Below are 22845 nucleotides of genomic sequence, written 5' to 3'. Positions count from 1 at the left end.
TTGTACTGGTGACCCCCTTTCGCAGAGCAAGCCTCTGAGTGTGACCCCCCCCCCATTAAAAACACTTTTTTGTTTATTTAACGCCATTATAAATGCTGGAGGCAAAGTGGGGTTTGGGGTTGTCATAAATATATGCAGGGCAGCTGAACTGAGTTGCCTTACCTGTAAAGGATTAATTGGCACCTAACCAGCAGGACCAATGGGGAAAAAAGATACTTTCAAATCTGGGGGAAGGAGGTTTTGTTTGTGCTTTCTTTGTTTGTTCCCTCTCTGGACCGAGAGAGGGTCCGGGCAGGAAAAAAACATCTCCTGGAAACATACCTGAAATGAGCATCTACGATTATAAAAATTGTAAGTAAGGCAAGGAAATGCGTTAGATTATCTTTTGTTTTAGCTTGTGAATTTTCCCTATGCTAAGAAGTAATTTCATTCCTGGTTTGTAACTGGAAAGCAGAGTCAGAGGGGAATCCTCTGTGTTTTAAATCTTTTTATTTACCCTGTAAAGTTATCTTCCATCTTGATTTTGCAGGTGTGATTCTTTTACTTTTTTTTTAAATAAAATTCTTCTTTTAAGAACCTGATTGATTTTCAGTGTCCTAAAAACCAAGGAGTTTGGTTTGTGCTCACATTGTAACCAATTGGTTAGTATATTATTTTCAAGCCTCCCCAGGAAAAGGGGTGAAGGGGCTTGGGGGAATATTTTGGAGAAATAGGGACTCCAAGTGGTTCGTTTCCTGAATTTTTATCTAAATCGTTTGGTAGTGGCAGCAATCCCATCCAAGGACAAGGAAAGGATTGGTGCCTTGGGGAAGTTTTTAACCTAAGCTGGTAGAAATAAGCTTAGGGGGTCTTTCATGCGGGTCCCCACATCTGTACCCCAGAGTTCAGAGTGGGGAAGAACCCTGACAAGGGTGGAGGTTGACAGCTTGTGACTCCCCCATGTAATAACCTCACAACCCTCTGAAGCTCCCCGATACCCAGTTTGAGAACCCCTGGTTTATAGTTTGGTTCAATGCCTCTTCAACCCCCACAGTACAAATTGTTCCAGCACCCCTGCCAATGGCCAGCCCTGCATTGAGCCCAGCCATCTGGGGTTGGTTCAGCAGGTCCTCCACAAGGCAGCCAACATGGAGCTGAAGACAGACGGAGGTGGCAAATCCATCCCTGCCCTTGGTGGTTTGTTCCACCAGAATTATTGTGCCTAATTTCTAATTTGCATTTATCTGGCTTTAACTCCCAGCCATTGGTTCTGGTTATGCCTTTCTCCATTAAATTAAAGGCCACTTTAGACTAAAGTCTTTAATATACTGCATTTTCTCCCCGTGAAGGTACTTTATACACAGAGCTGGTCAGAGAAACTGCAAGGGAACCGTATTCTGTCAAAAATCTGAACACATAACAAAATCAGGTCAATTTTGTCAAAATGTCATTGTGGAAGAGAACCAGAAAAAAAGCTCCAAGAATGTTAAAATTGCCTGTTTTGACACCTTTGGAATTAAAAGTTTAGCATTTTCATTTTGAAATTACTTAGTTTCTAAACTTTTTTAATTTTTAATTTTATTATACTACTATATAAAATAAAAAAATCAAAACCAGAACAAGTGTTTAGATCAAAATATTTTGCTCAACCAGAAAAATGTTATAATGAATGTTGGATTCATTCAATTTCCTCATTTGATGAAGAACTCAAAGAGAAACTTTCAGCCCAGGAAAACATAGCATATTTCTAGAAATAAATTAGTCCTGGAGCCTTTCTTAAAATCTTCTCTCAGCTACCAAAGATGGCAGTGCAATTTTGTCCAAATTCTCCAAGAGAGCTTTTGTTACTATAAAATAATTCTATTCAGCTACTTACACATTACTGTAGATTCCAAATGTTTCAGAGAATTAACTATCATATTTTTAATCTAGCTAGTCCTTGAAGTTTTTTTTTGCATGAACCATTCGTATGTTTGTATAAACAGCTTTTGCATATCCAAATGCATCTTCATCATAACACTTTCTCTATTATGCATTTGGTTTGGAATGACAGAGTCAAAATAGACTCTATGAATTAATCATTGGCGGCAGGAAAAGAGAAAACTAAAATAAATTGCTCATGACCTGCAATATTTTTAGTTTCATGAATTTAGTCCAGACTATTTTTGATTGTTTCACACTATGAATTTTGAAAAAAAAAAAGCAACATCTTTTATTTTTCATTAATATTACTCTATCACCCATTTGCCAGAATGCTTCACTTCAAGGTCAAGGTAGCTGTAGATTGAAGTTTGTTCCGGCAGCTGATGGAAATAGTTTCGGGCAATAGCCTGACCTTGGACTAGGAATCCTTGCATCATTTTATACTGCAGGCATAGAAGCTGCTCTAGGGACCCACAGATATTTGTAGCTTTACTGAGCCTTTTTCATGCACAGAAGTTTAAGCATCCTTATCTGCAAGCATTTATTTTGTGAGTTCATAATTTTTAATAATAGATTTCTCATTAGTATGATTAACATTCTTACTGATCGTTTGTATCTGTAGCAGTATGAGCTTTATCTGTCCTTGTTAGAATATTTTTATAATGGTAAATTAACATTCTGTTCATATGTGTGTGTGTGTGGTGCCTAGCACGATGGAGCTGGGGCATGTAGGCACTATCACAGTGCAAATAAAAATAATAAATTCTGCATCTTTTCATACCATTTGATGTTGAAGGATAACATTTTCACTCTTTATTTATGGACAGTTCTCTCTCTCTCTCTCTCGATTAATTGCAGTTAATTCACGCAATTAACAAAATTAATCTCAATGAAAAAAATTAATTACTATTAACCTCAGTTTTAATCGCACTGTTAGACAATAGAATACCAATGGAAATTTATTAAATATTTTTGGATGTTTTTCTACATTTTCAAATATATTGATTTCAATTACAACACAGAATCAAAGTGTGATTATATTATTTTTATTACAAATATTTGCACTGTAAAATAAAACAGGTATTTTTTTCAGTTAACCGCATACAAGTACTGTAGTACAATATCTTTATCATGAAAGTGCAACTTACAAGTTTAGAGGTTTTTTGTTACATATCTGCACTCAAAAACAAAACAATGTAAAACTTTAGAGCCTACAAGTCCACTCAGACCTACTTCTTGTGGCCAATTGATAAGACAAACAAGTTTGTTTACATTTATGGAAGATAATGCTGCCTGTTTCTTATTTACAATGTCACGTGAAAGTGAGAACAGGCATTCACATGGCACTTTTGTAGCCAGCATTGCAAGATATTTACGTGCCAGATACGCTAAACATTCATATGCCCTTTCATGCTTCAGCCACCATTCCAGAGGACATGCTTCCATGTTGATGATGCTTGTTAAAAAAATAATGTGTTACTTAAATTTGTGACTCAATTCTCTGGGGGAGAATTGTACGTCTCCTGCTCTGTTGTAACCACATTCTGCCATATATTTAATGTTATAGCAGTCTCAGATGATGACCCAGAACATGTTGTTCCTTTAAAGAACACTTTCACTGCAGATTTGACAAAACGCAAAGAAGGTACCAATGTGAGATTTCTAAAGATAGCTACAGCACTCGATCCAAGGTTCCCAAAATCTGAGAGGGATGAGGTGTGGAGCATGTTTTCAGAAGTCTTAAAAGAGCAATACTCCAATGCAGAAAGTACAGAACCCAAATGACCAAAAAAGAAAATCAACCTTCTGTTGGTGGCATCTGACTCAGATGATGAAAATGAACATGCGTCCATCCGCACAGCTTTGGATCATTATTGAGCAGAACCTATCATCAGCATCGAGGCATGTTTTCTGGAATGGTAATTGAAGCATGAAGGGACATATGAATCTTTAGCGCATTTGGCACATAAATATCTTGCAACGCCAGCTATAACAATGCCATGCGAACACCTGTTCTCACTTTCACGTGACATTGTAAACAAGTTTGTTTGATCAATTAGCTGAACAAGGAGGACTGAGTGGACTTGTAGGCTCAAAAGTTTTACATTGTTTTGATTTGAATGCAGTTATTTTCTGTACATAATTCTACATTTGTAAGTTCAACTTTCATGATAAAGATATTGCACTACAGTACTTAAGTGAATTGAAAAATAACTATTTCTTTTTTTATAGTACAAATATTTGTAATAAAAAATAAATATAAAGTGAGCACTGTACACTTGGTATTGTGTGTCATATTTGAAAATGTAGAAAAAATCCACAAATATTTAAACAAATGGTATTCTATTATTGTTTAATAGCACAATTAATCGCACCATTAATCACCAATAATTTTTTTAATCACTTGATAGCCCTTATATAGATACACACACACACACACACAGTTACATTATTTATGGACAGTCTTTTCTCTATGTGTATGTATATTATTTATATATATTATGGTCTATTTTGTATATATATAATGTGAGACCATTATCAAGCAGTGCAATGGCATGAAGGAAGGAAAGGTAGTTTCTAGCATGAAGGAGATTAAAACCCCTGCTNCTATATATATATATATATAATGTGAGACCATTATCAAGCAGTGCAATGGCATGAAGGAAGGAAAGGTAGTTTCTAGCATGAAGGAGATTAAAACCCCTGCTCAACTGCCAACTATTAATAAGGATGGGCGGATGTGCAGGTGTTCCCCACAGGAATGCTGACAGCCCTTTTTGGTAACAAGCTGATGATTGCTAGAGGTGCTTGATATATGAGCCTGCTGCCTCCAAAATCTGAGCTTGTGAGGGAGATTTTGTGTAGTCTTGTTACCTGGTTGTCCATTAAGATAGTGGAGGCAACCTTTTTTTTCTACACCCCAATGTTATCTGAGAGCTATAGTTGAAGCAAGCCTTTCTTTATGCTTTGTCCTGAAAGTGGCATAACATTCTTTCCACTTCTGTTTTTGAAGAAAACCACCACCATGCAGATGCTTCATGCAACGTGTGCTGAGCCCATTTCTTAACCAAATACTATTTTTAGTGTCTGATACACTGTGCAAAACTAATGCAGCAAATGACAGTGTGTTTCCACTGCTTGATACAATGCATTTCAAAAGGCTGACACATATCCTTTTCCTTTCCTGTGCTAGTTCCCTTTGCTACAGTTCTTTTTTCATCTAATTTTATTCTACCAGAAGAGTATAATTTTATTCGATTTCTCTTTCTAGCTTTCAGGACAGCTAGGTGAGCAGCCCTGGCAGGTGCAGGCTGGGGCTGCAGCAGTCTGTCAGAATTACCAGGTAGCTAGGAGTAACCCCAACAAGCTAATAATGTTGACCAGACTGGAGTAGCTGCCTTCATTAGGAGTCTATATACTTGCCTTGGGATCACCTGCTTAGACTCTTGCTTGTGGATTGGCTGGACCCTTAGGACTTGCAGGTAATTAGCCCATGTGAGTCATCAGGCTCAGAACACTAAGGCTCAGGGATGAATCACACTTTCTTTCCTGGGGGATGTGTGGGAGGTAGTGAATGCTTCTAATGCCCGTTCTTCTACTCCAGCGATATTCAAACTTTGAGCAGAGCCCCCGCTTTGAGTTACAATTTTTGATCGTGCCCCCCAACCAAGACAAAAAAAAAGAGTCAGGGGGTGGAGGTGGTGCTCCCTCCCTAACCCCACTGTGGGGAGACTGGCCCGAGCCACCTGCTATTGCCACTCGCCCCCCGAACATTCCTCTGTGCCCTCCTGGGGCAGTGCACCCCACAGTTTCAAAACCTCTGATCTACTCTGATATCTTGTTAGTTAATCTATGATATTTTACAATTTATTATCTTAGAGATACTGCCCTTGAGATGAGTAGGAAAGAATGCAATCCACGGGGAGCTCATCAGCCCAAGCAAGGGAATCACAGCCTCACCAAAAATTCCAAAAAGCTACAAAATACATTTTGAATATTCTTTATTTAGTTGATTAATTATATACAAATTTAAGGACTAACTGTGATTTGATTTAAATGTTATACCTCACTCTCTCTGGTAGCAAAATGAGACACCCAAAAGTTTGAAGAATGTAGCGCTACGGGAGGCTTAAATCTTGGTATGACAATTAGTGTCTCAAGAAGCTGCCTTGTTACCATGGCAATTTACCATGCCCAGGAGTCAGTTTATAAGGGCTGTGACATTGCACTCCATAATGTTTTATGGAAATATGCTTATGAGTGTAAATACTATGTAACTGGAATATGCTTCATGAAAAAGGTCTCTTGTAAGGTATCATTACAAAGCTTATGATCTACTGAGTGTGTTCATCCTATTTGTTTGCAAATATTATTTCTATGTCTGGAGTTAGAATAAGATATAAACTTGTATTACTGATGTAAACATATTAAATGGAAGCCATTAAGGGTGCTTCAGAATCAATGAACTGTGAATGGGTTTGTTTACCTGCAAGCCTTCCTGTGTACCTGTCTTCCAGCTACTAGGTAATGAAGAAGGTGGTCTTACAGTGACATGTGAGCATGTCACCTGAACTGGAATTCATCTTAGACCTGGTGCTTTTCCATTTAGGAGGAGGAGTGGGGACCCAGAGAGACAAAAGATTCCCAGGAAGAATGGAGACTACAGGGTCTGACAGTGACATGTGACCATGTCACATGATACTGGAATCCATCTTAATCCTTGTACTTTTCCATTGATGAGGCGGGGGGGTGGGGACAAGCACACACAAAAGATTCCCGCCTTGTGCCAAAGCTATAAAAGGAGGTGGAACAGGACAAAAGGGGCTGCCAGTCATGAGAAAACCCCTGCTTACCACCTGATATGTGGAACTAACAAGGACTGTACCGGGGAAAGGATTGGGCCCAGACTAGAAAGGAGTCTAGTCTATGAAAGAAGCTTATTGGAACATCTCCGAGCAGGGCCAACTCCAGGCACCAGCGGAGGAAGCACGTGCCTGGGGTGGCACATGCTAAGGGGCGGCATTCCATCCATTCTTGGGGCGGCACAGTTCGGGCGGCAGTCGGAGTGGCCTTTTTTTTTTTTTTGCTTGGGTTGGCAAACATGGTAGAGCCGGCCCTGTCTCCGAGGGTGAGATATTACCTGTAATCAGTTTCTTAATGTATTAGGCTTAGACTTGTGTGTTTTGCTTTATTTTGCTTGGTGACTTACTTTGTTCTATCTGTTATTACTTTAAACCACTTAAATCCTACTTTTTATACTTAATAAAATCACTCTTGTTTATTAGTAAACCCAGAGTAAGTGATTAATACCTGGGGGAGCAAACAGCTGTGCATATCTCTCTATCAGCGATATAGAGGGCAGACAATTTATGAATTTACCCTGCATAAGCTTTATACAGAGTAAAATGGATTTATTTGGGGTTTGGATCCCATTGGAAACTGGGTGTAGGAGATAGGTGACCTGCTGAGCAGTTTTTGGTTAAAGTCTGCAGTTTCAGGGGCATGGACCAGACCTGGGTCTGTGTTTCAGCAGGCTGGCATGTCTGGCTCAACAAGGCAGAGTTCTGGAGTCCCAAGCTGGCAGGGAAAATGGGCTCAGAGGTAATTCCAGCACGTCAGGTCTCTGTGACTGAACCCATCACAAGGGCATTGGTGTGGTAACCACTGTTTAATGAGGCCACAGCTGGACTGTAGCAGTTAAGCCCGGGCTGCATGGGGTGGAAATGGGGGCTGCACCTCATTGGTCCCCTCATCCACAAGGCACGCCCCATGCGGGTGTACAAGAAACCACTCCCAAGCCCTGGGCCTGCCTCATGCTCCACCCTAGTGCTGATCTAGGTAGCAGCAGCACCAGCAGTGGTGGCACCAGCTCCCCCATGTACTGGCTGCTTCTTCACTATAAATAAGGCACACTTTTAATAGCTTTTAAATTATACATTTGGCGTGAGTGGAAATAACTATTTTGAGATTTGTGCCTCACCTGTTATGAACCGCCACTGATGCAATTTTATTGTTGCGAAAGATTGTCAGGCACTAGGACCCTGTACAGAAATGTAGATTTATTTCTCCTGACTCACCAAACTAGGTGAGTCCTATTAACTCCACCCCATGAGTACAAAAAGTATTTAAGCATCTTATTGAGGCAGAGTTGTTCTGAAGAGAAATATCCTAGGAACAAGCCAAATGGAAGTGAAAGTTTAGGCTGAGAGTTCTGTTTTGTTGGTAAGTGAATAATAAAAGCAAACTCCAAAAAAGGGCTGAATTTGGATCCTGACTCAGAGAGAGAGAGAGGTACTGAGAGCAGAATGGGGACTAAATTCTCACTCATTTTGCAATTTAGTGGAACAAGTCTGTGTATAAACCTATATATGTGCATCTATATCTAGTAAGATTCAGCATGAGTATATAATCAATAAATGAATACACAGTACAGAAGTAAGCATAGCCCTCCACCCCTAAAAAAGTCAGTGATTCTGAAGAGTTGCATGATTTAGGTTTTCTGTGAAGCAAGAGTCCAATGACTCAAGTATCTTCAATCAGCGGATTAGTACGAGTATAAATAAAATTGTACTATTTGAAGTGTGCTATTGCTATTATAAAATGGCTCTTCATATTTTTGAACAATGAGCTAATACATTCTGATCCTGGTTTTTATCCTTCAACTGTTAAGTGGACAACTCTCTTCACTATATCGATTTTCTAATGGACTTCAGTTTTCAGTTGCCTAAGGAGGGCCTTAGACAACCATTGCAATTGTCTCCCAGTGAAGACCTATAGAAAGAATCCCATCCACTCTTCAAACTCTGTGATTTTTATAATGCCATTTTATAAAATATTACTGATGATAATTACATTTTTGAAGTACTTGTCACCATAGTGTAAGGCTGCTTTTTATATATTTCATGTTCAAGAGATGACCTAAATAGAATTATTCTCTCTTGTCCCCCAAAATGTCATACTTGAAAGGTCAGACTAGCCTTGGCTATACTTGGGCATTTTAGCACAAAATTCCCACCAGTGCTCATACTCGCATTTAACTGATGTAGTGATAAAAATTCCAGACCCCCACACAAAGGTTTCCACCTGTGCATCTGAAGTTGTGGTAGCAGTGGTAGGAATCTTTGCTAAAACACCCTTATGTGTACATGTGGTTACCCTGCCCACCTATTAGTGTTTTCCCTGTATTCACAAAGAGAATAATGTTAGTTGCATATCTTAATACTGTGTATATTTCATCTCTTTATTTAAAAAAAAAAACTATCCTGTTAGTTTGTGCTACAGGACATAGACAAAAAAAAGTAACTTAACCTTACATCCCATACAACAAAAGGGTTTCAGAAAAACAAGAAATATGGAAGGAAAATTCAGAATAAATTCAATACCCTTGAGTAACTGTTACCACATGAGGTTGAGACACAGTCACATCAAGAATACTGTTTTCACAGAGATAGTAACTTCAGTCCTTAGTGAGCTCACCCTCCAAAACCTCTTCACAATTTACAAAAAAGAGAAACAAAGTAAAAGCTCTTCTTTCCCAAATTGCCTTCTTGAGATCACTAGATTCCGCACACATGTTGCTGTCACAGCATCCCACACTCTCTCTGTTGCTAAGTGCTTTAGGCTGTTGCAATATGTTCCAGGGGCTCCCCATTTCTCTCCGCTCTCAATATGCGCTAAGTTTGACAAGGTAAAGGGGGGGGGGGAGCTGAAACTGTAAAAATTACAGCAAGCCAAGGAGAGAGCTGGCTTATCTGTACCAAATAATGAGTCTTTGTAATATGGCATGCCCATCAGAACACTTGATCAGAGCATGCCTACAATTCAGAGCTGCATGTGTAAAATGAGGGCACATTGTGGCCTTTAGGCTGTGCCTGAACTTTGACAATAAGTGACATATTATGGCAGCACAGAGCACACAGAAATCCCAATCAGGATGAGGTTCCTCATTGTGTTAATTACTGTACAAACATAGAGGTAGATATGAACCCTGCACCCAAGAGCTTACAATATAAGAAAATGAGCATCATAACAAGGGTGGATGTAAAGGGGAACACTCACCACCAGTGCTTCCTAGTGGTCAGTTGGGGGTGTGGCAGGTTGATTTCATCCCAGGTGTTCCCCTTTCTTACTACTGCTCTGCCCTGCTGTGGTCTGTCCTTTCAGTGATTCAGCTCTCTGGCAGGTCACTTTTTCAAGTCTACCCCTTTTGGTATATACACAAAGAGTCCAATAATGGGAGAAGTCTTCAGGATTAAGTAAGAGATTCTGGGCTTCCCACTTGGGTCCAGACCACAAAACTACAACCCATGTATCTTCAGCGTCCTCTCCCAATTAGATTGCCTGCCAAGGGATAGACTTCTGTAGTTGTCCCTCTTTAGGGGATGGTAGGGGAGCCCAGGCCCACCCTCTCCACCAGGCTCTGATCCAGGGTGCAATGGTGGGCAGATAAGTCCTGCACCTTCAGGTGCTATGTGGCTGCTTTCCTGGATCACTTCCTACCAGTCCCCTTCCTTCCCACAGGGTAAAGTAAAGAACTAAACACAAAGATTGTCTCTGACCTATCAAGAGTCACCAGTCCTTCTTTGCAGGCTTGATCAGGTCACTCTCACTAGGCCCAAGGCAGCAAGAGCCCCTGCGGTGTTCCTTCCCAGGAGCTAAATTAGCTCACCTCCACAGTCTGCCTGCTACTGAACTACTCTGCTTCTCTTTGTAAGCTCCTCCTTCAGCCGATTAAGGCTTTACACTTCCAGTATGGTGAGGCTGTCTGGGCCCAGAGAAGTTCCTTAACCCATTCCTCTCCAGTGTGGAGTCATCACATACCCACCCCCTTCAAACAGGATCTGGGGTCTTGTAATCAGCATTGAGTTCCCCACCCTTTTGAGAGAAAAAAATCCATGTTTTGGTGGGCCTTCTCATCTTGAGGTAGTATCTGAAAACTGTATAGTTGTAAGAATAGGCACCACCACATAATTCTTGGATTGACACCCTTCATGGTGTTCAACCAGCAGAGAGGGGTGTGATCCATTACTGGTGAGAAGGGGATTTCCACAAATAGTATCATAGGGCATTGTGGTGGGGCGACTACCCCACACCCAGAGAGAGTGGGCTGCGGCAGGCCTAGGCGCCTGCGTAGATGCACGGCCAATCAGGAAAGGGCTTACTGGGAGCCAATCAGAAGGCAGATTGGGGCCAGCCAATCAGGGCCCGGCTTAGCCATATAAAAGACTGCCCAGAGCAGGAGCAGTTAGTCTGTTCCAGGCCTTCAGAGGGGAAGGTCTGTCTCCAGAGCTGGGAGGCCAGCACCGTGGCCAGCGCAGTGCAGGCCAGCTTGAGAGAGTAGGAGAAGGCCCTACTCCATAGCCTGCCAGGCAGCAGGCCTGGGAAGAGGAGGCCTAGTGTAGAGGAGGGCCATTGGGGAAGCAGTCCAGAGGAGTAGCCAGAGGAGGGAGGAGAAGGAGGATAGCAAGACTGTTGCCAGAGGGCCTCTGGACCGGGACTCAGAGTAGTGGGTGGGCCTGAGTCCCCCCACCCCCCTCCCTGTTTTGCCCCCTTTGTTTGCGGTGGTGCAAAGGCTGCAGGGAGTGGCTGGCCAGAACCATGCCAGATCCTGGACTGTGAGGATCAGGCTTGAAGGTGTGGGCTGTTGTTTATTCCCCCTTTTCTCCCCCCCCCCCCCCCCAGAAGGGGGTGTGAATGGACAAAGACTGAACGTTGGGAGCAATGCAAGTCTGTGCACCCCACAAAGGCGAGATGACAGGCGGGATGCCACCCAAAGAGGGTGCTCTACTGGCTCAAACTAATTCCCCGAGACGACCAGGAGGAGGCGCTGCAGCGGTGAGCTACCGACCCTGTCACAGGCATCCACAACCTATTTCATGACCAAGGCTTGTTTTTCAATCACCGAGTATGCCATCTCCTGGGGGAACAGTTTTCTACTCAGAGGCCAGCGGGATCTGCCAGTACCCTTTTGTGTGGTCTAGGATGGAGACGTACTTGGCAGCTTCCAGCTTTTCTAGCAACTCATCCATCTTTGGGCATAGGATAGGCATCAAACTTCATTATTGCATTTACCTTTCAGACAGTATCCCACATCTTCCATGGGAGCAGGCGTGGGTTCTCACAGATCTGGTGTTCTGGTTCTGTGTCTATCCAGGTGAGCCTGCTCTGGTAAGGTCAAAAATACTGCGGGGAAAGATTCAATCAACTGCAGTATTTGGGCTGTCCTGATTGATGCTCTTCTCCGATCAGCATGGATTGGGGCTCTTGAGTGCTTGAGGTCCTAGTTCAGGTTCAGGCGGATAGGTGTTATGAGGAGTCCTTCTTGGTCATTACAAGCCTCCAAAAGGTTAACGTGGTACAGTTGTTTCCTTTTTTCTTCTCCAGCTGTTGAATTTCATGGTCAATTAGCCTCTTTGCATCTCAAATGGCCCCTGGCACTAGGCCAATTTGATTCCTAACCCAGCAGCAATAATCGTACCTGGTCAATGGATCTAAATTCTTGTAGATGGGCTCCTTTATTATAGGCCATTTATTGAAGGCCCAACAAAACCAAGGAAGTCCCCTAGAGTCTTGAGCTCTTCTCACAGTTGGAGTATGTACTGTACCACATACATTGCCTTTGGGCCTTGTTCCTCCCATGACTCTTGGAGGAGTCTAAAGTCTCACAAGTTTGTCTTCCCATATAGCAGCTCAAATGGAGAGAGTGCCATAGATGCTTGCAGAGCCTCTCTGATGGCAAATAACAGCAGTGGAAATAACTGGTCCAGGGTCGGCTCTAGGTTTTTTGCCGCCCCAAGCAAAAAAAAAAAAATTTTGGCTGCCCCCAGCTCTGGGCTCCCCCCTTGCACTGCCTGCCGCCCCAGCCCTGGGCTTTGCCCCCTCCACTTGCACCCTCCTTCCACCCCAGCCCTGGGTCACTGGTAACTTGCTCCCAGAGCGGGTCATTCATTAGATGTGCACAGAACACAGACACCATTGGTTCCCATATGGTTACAGAACTGCAGTAAAGTGGAACAATTTTCAGCTTGTGTGATTGGAGGATATCTGGATGCATATTATAAGAATGTCCTCCATAAATGAGGAAAAGCGGAGGTGCCTTTATTATTCTTTTGTTCCACTCTTTATTTCTATGGGGAATTTGCCAATGCAATATCACTGTCTTCCTTTTAAACAAATAAAACTAAAAAAAGGCAATGGCTGTTGAAAATAGCAATTCCAGTCCTAATAACCACATGGAAGCATTTCTTGCTCAATTTTATCCTACTTTTTCTACAGCAAGTTACAGTGGATCAGTATATTTGATTTGGGAGAAATGAGGTAACAGCTGCCCAAATTGAGCTTGAGCACTCCTGAATTTTGAGATGTTCAAATCTGGAAGGCAGATGCTAGATTCCCTTTCTGAATATTAGCTAAATCTGGAAAGGAAAAGTCAATTGCCACTTCCATGGCTCAAAAGTGGAAATCCTCTTACATGACTGGTACTGTATCTAAAGCTGCCCAGGTCCAGTAGAGCCTCCCCTCCCTTACTTTTCATTTTAAATTCTAGTGGGATCCACATACCGCCCTTGCTAGACTTCAGATAGAGAGAGGCAGTGTCCATTTAGTCCACCCAATTCTTTCTTTGGGGGCTGCAAGGTGAGGGCACACCAGTATCCCTAATCCAGTCTGGGGATGTCTTCTGAAGGGGATACCTGGGCCAAAGCCTTCTACTCCTTGGGCACACTTGTTCCCCGTTCACAGTGCCACCCCACTCTAGCAGTGAGCTCTTCATTCACAGCAAGCTGCAGCATGAGGTTTCAACTACCATACTCCCTCCCCCTCCCTTTCCTGTTGATAGCGGCCAAGGGAATGCTAGGAAATGTAGTTCTTTCCCTGCTCCAGAGCTGGCTCTTTAGGCAGAGAGCTAACCAAAGAACTACAGCTCCCAGGCTGGATCCCTGCCGGCTGCCGCCCCTGCAAATGGGCTGCCCCAAGCACCTGCTTGCTTTGCTGGTGCCTAGAGCTGCCTCTGAATTGGTCACAGTGATGATCTGATGCTATGAATTTCTTCAGTGTCTAACTGAACTTCTCACTAATCTGTGTGTTTGAGGATGGTAAATTGACTCCAATGAGGCTGCCTGCCAAGGGATAGACTTCCATAGTTGTTCCTCTTTACAGGTTGGTAGGGGAGCCTAGGCCCACCCTCTCCACCGGGCTTTGATCCAGGGGCAGATAAGTCCTTCACTCTCAGGAGTTATGTGGCTGCCTCCCAGGATCACTTCCTATCAGTCCCCTCTCCTCCCACAGGGTAAAGTAAAGAACTAAATACAAAGATTGTCTCTGACCTATAAAGAGTCACCAGTCCTCCTTTGCAGGCTTAATCATGTCATTCTCACCAGGCCTCAGGCACCAAGAGCTCCTGTGGTGTTCCTTAACAGGACTTCAGAGTGTAGATTAGCTCACCTCCATTAGCTACATGCCATTGAGCTACTCTGCTCTCCTTTTTAACCTCCTCCTCCAGCCTGTTCAGGCTGTGTAGGGAAGGATGGAGCCAAAAGCAGCTCCTTGACCCATTTCTCTTCAGTGTGGGCTTTGCACACCCTACTATAGTGAAAGAGAGCGAGACAATGCGATATCTACAGTTTTTACTTGCATTATGGAACTTTGTAATTGCATCCACAAATAAATAAATGAATGTTGACTTTACATAACTCCCACACATAATAGCTGTTTAAACAGTGGCTGGTTTGTTGTAGGCCTCATAGCAGAAATGTATCTTAAGAAAGCATTTGAAGGAGAAGAAAGCAGTTGTCTTGGTTACAAGGCTAGCTGGATTCTTTCCCCTCCCTAGTTTCTCTGAATTCATCCATTAAGTTTCAGGCCTTGTACCTTTATCTCTCCTGGTGTGGAATTCTGCAGTTTTCCCACTCTCAGACAAGGGCCCTGGGCTACAGTACCTTGTATATCAACTGTACTTACCCTGCAGGTCCAACAGAGTTTGGATGCCTACAGTTCTGCCCTTCTTCCGGAACGGAACGCTTGCATAAGTTGGGGAGCGTCTGTATTCTAACAATAGAAACAAAGCATTTAGAGAAAAAGAATTTAAGAAACCCCAAACTGTCTACATGCACATCTGTCTTACCTAAAGGGTTACCATCCAGGTAACTGAGGAAGGCCTAACTTCTTCTGACACCCCAGTGAGTGCCTCTGCTTCATTTCCCTGAACAACTGCCTCCACTCCCTTCCAACACTCTTCTTTTTTTAAACCTGCCACAATTCTTTTGATCTTCTGTTTCCCAAGCCTTTTTCTATCCTGGCATTATCTCTTAACAGCTCTCAAGTGTTTGCTGAAAAGTGGCTTATCTTGGGACATCCTTCTTCCTGTCGTGTTTTTCCTTACAGCCCCATATTAAACTAAACCAATATATTTATGCAATAAAACTTCCAATAATCAGGTCAAAATACAATATTCATAAATTATTACAGAACAGCTCCTATTCCATCACAGTAGTAACATTATGGATCACTTGAGGGGAACATTCCAGTCTGGATCCACATGGGGCCTCAGGTGTTGCAAAGCTCGAGGTTGCAACAACTAACTTCTAGTTGCCTATAAAATCGCAGGAACAACACTGCTATCTGCAAAGCTTGAGTTAGGTGCCTAGCCTTCCTATACAGTGAATGGGAAGAAATAGGCACCTTGCAGTGCAATCCACAAAAGCAAGCACACTATGCTAGGAGCCATCTAAGCTAGCCAATGAGAGATGGTGAGGAGACGGGTGTGTGCAATACCTGTTCCTCTCTGAGATAGGCACTTCCCTGAAGCCCGGACCTATCTCCATTTAGCAATTCACAAATAGGAGAGCGAGAAAGAGTGTGTGTGTCTATGTGTGTAAATGGGCTGCTGGGCCATGTGCTGAGTCTCAGTGAGGGTGGGTGGTGGTTAAAGGAAGCCTGATCAGTCTCTCTCTCTGGTCTCATGACCGGATGGGGTCCCACCCCTCTCTCTTTTCAAGCAACAGACCACTCGGAGGCCTTCTGGTCAAACACCTCATCATTTATTTCACTATGTTCTCTCTACTACCTATACAAACCTATGTAAGGTTTCCCTACCGCCTATATAAGGATTTTAATATCCTACAATCCTTTGCTCATTTGGCTAAGGTGAGGGGATACAAGGTATTTGCTCCCTGAGAGATAAAGATGGCTCCCGTTCCTGCTCCAAAAAGCCTGCCAGCCTCTCTCTTCCCCACCGATCATTTCTTTCCTGTGCCTTGTCTGTCTCTTGGGTAATGGACTAATTAGCCTTTTAGGCTCTCCTCAGCTCATACTGTATCCACCAATTAGGCACAGCTCTTCCTAATCAGGACTATTCCAGAGCAACTACTTTGTAATTGCAGAGACCAGAGTGCTGCATCAGTGGCTGATCCCAGCACTCTGTCACAGGCCTAATAACTAATTATGTATTTATCCACAGAGGAAAAGTCGATGGACCAGAAAGAGAGAATGGGAATGGGTAGGGCCCCATATGGGAAGCCCAGAGTGCAACCCTCCTGCTCCAATGATTCTTTATTTATTTATCCACAGTGAAACAGCTTCAACAGAGCCCCACATCAGAATACCCCATAGCTTAGTGTTTAGAGCATGCTCCTGAAGGTGGGAGACCCCTGTTCAAATCCTTTCTACCCCTCTGGCAGAAAGGAGAAAATTGAACCTGAGTCTCCCACATCCCACGTGAGTGCTCTGACCACTGGGCTAAAAGTTATAAGGTGGGAACTATCACCTCCTCTTCCTATGGTTGGAGTTTGAATGGGACATGATCTGGTAGGTGGGCTCTGAGCAGAGCTACCCGATTGGGCCAGGCACATGAGACAAAACTTAGATTTGGGCATCTAACCCCAGGTTTAGGTGGGGCAAAGATGTTTGGGGTTAGTAAGTAAGTAAGGTCAGAGTTGGAAAGGGCCCTGTAAGTTAAGATAAGAAGTGCTTGACTGTGGTACTGTAGAAGAGAGGTTTTTTGAGTGCATGTGGATTTTAAATACACTTTACATACTGTGACCATGGTCGTTGGGGGTGTGACGACACTGAGAATGCTCAGTCAGGGCAAACGCCAAAGAATAAGGCACATGATCCTTAAAACTCGTGGTTTATTCTATAATTAGATTTTACCAAGCCAGTAATCAAACAGCTTCTGTAATACCTTACTTATTGCCAAGAAACCAAAATACAGTTCCCTTAAAACAACCCAGCCTTTTCCACCCATCCAGACAGCCAAGCCTATATGATGAGAGTTACTTAAAACCTTATTCACCATATATAAAGTTCTATCAATCCCAAGGGATCGGACACATTACCTACCAGGTCAACGAATATTTCATATCCTACCCAAATACACGCTTACAGCCAATTCTTATTAACTAAATTTAAGATTTATTAAAAAAGGAAAAGAGTTACTGTGGTTAAAATATCATTATATATACAGATATGAATAAAGTTCTTAGGTCAGTTTCATAGCTGAGATGGTGAGGATGCCGATTTGTAAAAATCCTTCTGGAATTAATTTTAAAAGTTATAGTCCAATAACCAGTCCATGTGTAGAGTTTGTTCAAATTCTTCCATGAGAAATTACAGGGTTAATCCAGAACAAACCTAGAGACCTCAGTCTTTCAATTTAGACTTTCCCTGACAAAAGCAGATCTGAGATAGTAAGGATTAGACCCTAAAGATCCTTTATAGCTGAAATTTATCTGATAAGCCTCTTGGCAGCAAATGATTACAGCCGGCGTTCATTGGATGAAGAATAGGTAATGTACATTGATGCTTTGAAATAAATCTCTATTTCTTAGGCATACACCGATAACTAGTTGCATTCATTAGCATAAAGCAATTAACCATTCAAGCACTTCATAGGTAGTTTACTACAAAACTTCAAAGAGAAATAAAGACAATGATATTATTACACGTTTCATCTAAATGTTGATATCACCTTTTGATCTCTGAATCAATATAATATAGTAATGAAGTATTATAGACAGGAACAGAAGTTTAGCATCTACAAGCTAATTAGATCACACTGTTAAACTACTAACAACATTATAGGTAAACATAGACAAATACAATTAGTATCTTCTTTGGATTCTCTAACAATACAGGCCTACATTTCAAGAACTCTAGTCTATGTAATATGGCTTTGCTAACTATCTACAAGGAATGGCCCTGTTTACCATTTCAATACTCTTCTAATATGTCCCTAAAAGTTACTTTCAGTTCAACCAGCGTGCTGGTTGCTTAACCGTTGCTGGCTCAGTGTCACATACACATTTCTCAAAAAATAACATGAAGACATAGATGTGCATAATTAGTATGTAGCCCAATATGTTACTTGGAAGTTTGGTGTCAACGGCTAAAGCAGTTTGTATAGAATAATTTCCATCAGTCTACTGCTTATCTGCAATAAGTACTCTTATTCTGTGACATAAAATAGTGTTTTAATCTCCTGTATGATGAGGAAGAATAAATAGGATGGAGACCTCCTTGAGATAATATTTTAATTTCATACAACCAAATGAAAGCAAACATTTCTTACCAAATACCAATTTATATGGATTCCTTTAGGTCAACATTTCCTGAAAACTATACATACCTTCAAGCATGCTATTTCCATTTGTCATAGATACAATTAAAAATAATCGAAAGTATCCAATACTATTGCTACCAATAATTAAAAACACTGCACAGCATGTACAGGAGAAATATCTCAATGAAGCCTAAGTAATTACTCCCTTACGAGACTACTTTACTCCAGGTATAAAAAATATAGGGGAGCTACAATCTGAGTGAAATGCTGTTGAAACTCTCTCAAGTTATTTTTCACTCCTGGAATGCTGTATGCTAAACAATTGGCAACAGATCCTGAAGCTGTGGGGAGTGCAGTGCAGCAGAAGAAACTTTTCCCATTACATATGAGAATACCCCAGGAGGCAGATAATTGTTTTTTATCAATATGTTGGTGAACTGACAAATTCTTAGATCCCTAGACCTTGTGTATACTGGGAGCTCTATCAGTGTCAGCAAAGAATGTAACAAAGAAACATTTAATTTAACTAATTTTATATATTGTCAGAATGTAAATAGATTCATAGATTCCAAGGCCAGAAGGGACAATTGTGATCATCTAGTCTGACCTCCTGCATAACACAGGCCATAGAACTTCTCCAAAATAATTCCTAGAGCATATCTTTTAGAAAAACATTTCAATTTGATTTAAAAATGGTCAGTGATGGAGAATCCACCACAGCCCTTGGTAAATTATTCTAGTGGTTAATTACTCTATTAAAATTTACTCTGAAAATAAGGTATAAATGTTGTCTCGCTTCAATTTCCAGCCCCTGGATCAAGTTATACCTTTCTCTGCTAGATTGAAGAGCCCATTATTAAATATTTGTTCCACAGGTAGGTATTTATAGACTGTAATCAAATCATCCCTTAACCTTTTCTTTGTTAAGCTAGATAGATTGAGCTCACTGAGTCTATCACTATAAGGGATGTTTTCTTATCCTTTAATTATACTTGTGGCTCTTCTCTGAACCCTCTCCAATTTATCAACATCCTTCTCAAATTGTGGACACCAGAACTGGACAGCGGTTGCACCAGTGCAAAATGTAGAGGTAAAATAACCTCTCTCCTTCTTCTCAAGATTCCCCTGTTTGTGCATCCAATGATCGCATTAGCTCTTTTGGCCACATGGGGAAGTCATGCTCAGCTGATTATTCACCATGACTCCCAAATATTTTAGTCACTACTACCCGGGATAGAGTCCCCCATCATGTAAGTATTGCCTAGATTCTTTGTTCCTAAAATGTTAAATAGTGTAGGGCCAAAAACTGATCCCTGTGGGACCCCTCTAGAAACACACCCATTCAATGATGATTCCCCATTTACAATTACATTTTGAAATCTATCAGCTAGCTAGCTTTTAATCCATTTAATGTGTGCCACGTTAATTTTATATCATTGAAATTTTTTAAATCAAAATGTCATGCAGTACCAAGTCAAATGCCTTGCAGAAGGCCAAGGATATTAGATCAACCCTATTACCTTTATCAACCAAATTTATAATCTCATAAAAAAAAATCAAGTTTGCTTGATATGATCTGTTTTTCCATAAACCCATGTTGATTGGCTTTAATTATATTATCCTTCTATAATTCTTTATTAATCAAGTCCCAAATCAGCTGCTCCATTATCTTGCCCAGGATTGATGTCAGACTGACAAATCTATAATTACCTGGGTCATCCTGTTTACTCTTTTTAAATATTGGCACAACACTAGCTTTCTCAAAGTCTTCTGGAACTTCCCTGGTGTTCCAAGACTTATTGAAAATCAACACTAATGGTCCAGCAAGCTCCCCAGCCAACTCTTTTAAAACACTTGGATGCAAGTTATCCACACTTGCTGATTTAAAAGTGTCTAATTTTAGTAGCTGCTGTTTATCCTTTTTACTGAGATACAAGTGGATTGAAGAGTGTTGTCATATGATATCATCTGTATTTCCCCAAATACAGAATATTCTCTTTTCTGCATTATTCTTCATAATTCTGCCATTTTCATCTAATAATGGACCGTTGTTAGGATTCTGTTTGTTCCTAATATACTTTAAAAACTCCATCTTATTGTCCTTAACTCTGCTGGACATAGATTTCTCCTTGTGTCCCTTTGCTTTCCTTATCAGTTTTCTACATTCCTAGCTTCTGATTTATATTCATTACTATCAACTTCCCTTTTCTTCCATTTGTTATATATTTATTAATTTTTTTTCTACCTTTACTTCTCCTCTAAACCAGATCTTATTTTAACCAATACAGTTTCTTCCTCAACTGGGGGATTATGGCTCTTTGGAAATCTGGTTAGGTCTTCTGAAACAGTTCCCAATTATCTTTCACATTTTTTTGATTAAATTCCTCCTTCCATCTAATTTGGCTCATAATTGTTTTCAGGTTTGTGAAATTGGCCCTTTCAAAGCACCAAGCATATATACCACTGGTCTGTGTTTTATTCTGTTTGCACATTATAAATGTGATCAAATCATGATCACTTGTACCTAAGTTACCATTAATTTCTATTTCTGTAATCAATTCCTCTTGCAAGCTGAGGTCAAATGTGAAATTTCTCTGTGTAGGATGCAACTCTTTTTAAGATAGGAAATTGTCATCTATAACATTTAGAAATTCCAAGGATGTTTTAGTACTGGCAAAATGAGACCTCCAGTATATGTCACTCAAATTGAAGTACCCCATGATCACAGGTTTTTTTCCCTACACATCACAGATAGGTGCATAAGGAGCCAGTTATCTAGTTCCCTAAGGTGACTTGATGGTCTGTAGGGTATTAGTTGGTGTCACCTATCTTGTGCTTTATCCATTAGGACACTGATCTGTAAACATTTAAGAATTTCTTCTGAGTTATCAGTGACTCAGAAACAGGTAATGCCATTTTTGACACACAGTGCCACTCCCCCTCCCCTTTTGCCCACTCGATCTTTCCTAAATAGGTTATAATAATTGAGTTTAACATTCCAGTCATGAAAATCATCCCACCAGGTTTCAGTAATACCAACTACATCAAATTTATGCTCATAAATAAGCAATTCTAGCTCCTCTTGTTTGTTACCCAGGCTCCCAGCATTGGTTTATAGGCAATGAAAGAACTTCTTCTCTTCTTGTCCTTTGATTCATTGATTAATTTTGCTCTCAAATCTTGATTTTGTGCTGAGTGCTCATATCTTCTCTCTTTTTACACTCCCCTTCTGTTATTTGTTTAACACCCTTCTGACTACTATATCCAGCCTGTCCCCAAGTAGATTAGCCCCCGCCTTCGCCTTCTACTGAGGTAGAAGTCATCCAAAGTATACAGCCCCCTACCCCTATAGAAGGTAGACCAATATTCCACAAAACCAAAACCCTCCATGCTACACCTCTTACCTAGCCAGTGGTTCACTTTCAGAACTTCTGCCTTCTGTCTTCCTTTGCTTGAGGGACAGGAAGTATGGTTTAAAGGAGTGGTAATGGGTTATGAAACCTTTCATAAGAATTTAAGAACGGCCATACTGGGGGGGTCAGACCAAAGGTCCATCTAGCCCAATATCCTGTCTTCCGACAGTGGCCAATGTCAGGTGCCCCAGAGGGAATGAACAGAACAGGTAATCATCAAGTGATCCATCCCCTGTCGTCTGTTCCCAGCTTCTGGCAAACAGAGGTTAGGGACACCATCCCTGCCCATCCTGGCTAATAGCCATTGATGGACCTATCCTCCATGAACTTATCTAGTTCTTTTTTAAACCCTGTTATAGTCTTGGCCTTTACAACATCCTCTGGCAAGGAGTTCCACAAGTTGACTGTGCGTTGTGTGAAAAAATGTTTGTTTTAAACCTGCTGCCTATTAATTTCATTTGGTGGCCCCTAGTTCTTGTGTTCTGAGGAGTAAATAACACTTCCTTATTTACTTTCTCCACACCAGTCATGATTTTATAGACCTCTATCATATCCCCCCTTAGTCATCTCTTTTCTAAGCTGAAAAGTCCCAGTTTTATTAATCTCTCCTCATATGGAAGGTGTTCCATACCCCTAATCATTTTTGTTGCCCTTTTCTTGTCCTTTTCCAAGTCCAATATATCTTTTTTGACATGGGGCGACCACATCTGTGTGCAGTATTCAAGATGTGGGCATACCATGGATTTTTATAGTGGTAATATGATATTTTCTGTCTTATCTATTCCTTTCTTAATGATTCCCAACATTCTGTTCATTTTTTTGAATACCACAGCATACTGAATGGGTGGATCTTTTCAGAGAACTATCCACAATGACTCCAAGATCTCTTTCTTGAATGGTAACAGCTAACTTAGACCCCATCATTTCATATGTATAGTTGGGATTATGTTTTCCAGTGGGCATTACTTTGCATTT

Source organism: Trachemys scripta, chromosome 1, assembly GCF_013100865.1.
Source record: "Trachemys scripta elegans isolate TJP31775 chromosome 1, CAS_Tse_1.0, whole genome shotgun sequence".
NCBI classification, from domain to species: Eukaryota; Metazoa; Chordata; order Testudines; family Emydidae; genus Trachemys; species Trachemys scripta.
This window is presented reverse-complemented; position numbering follows the sequence as displayed.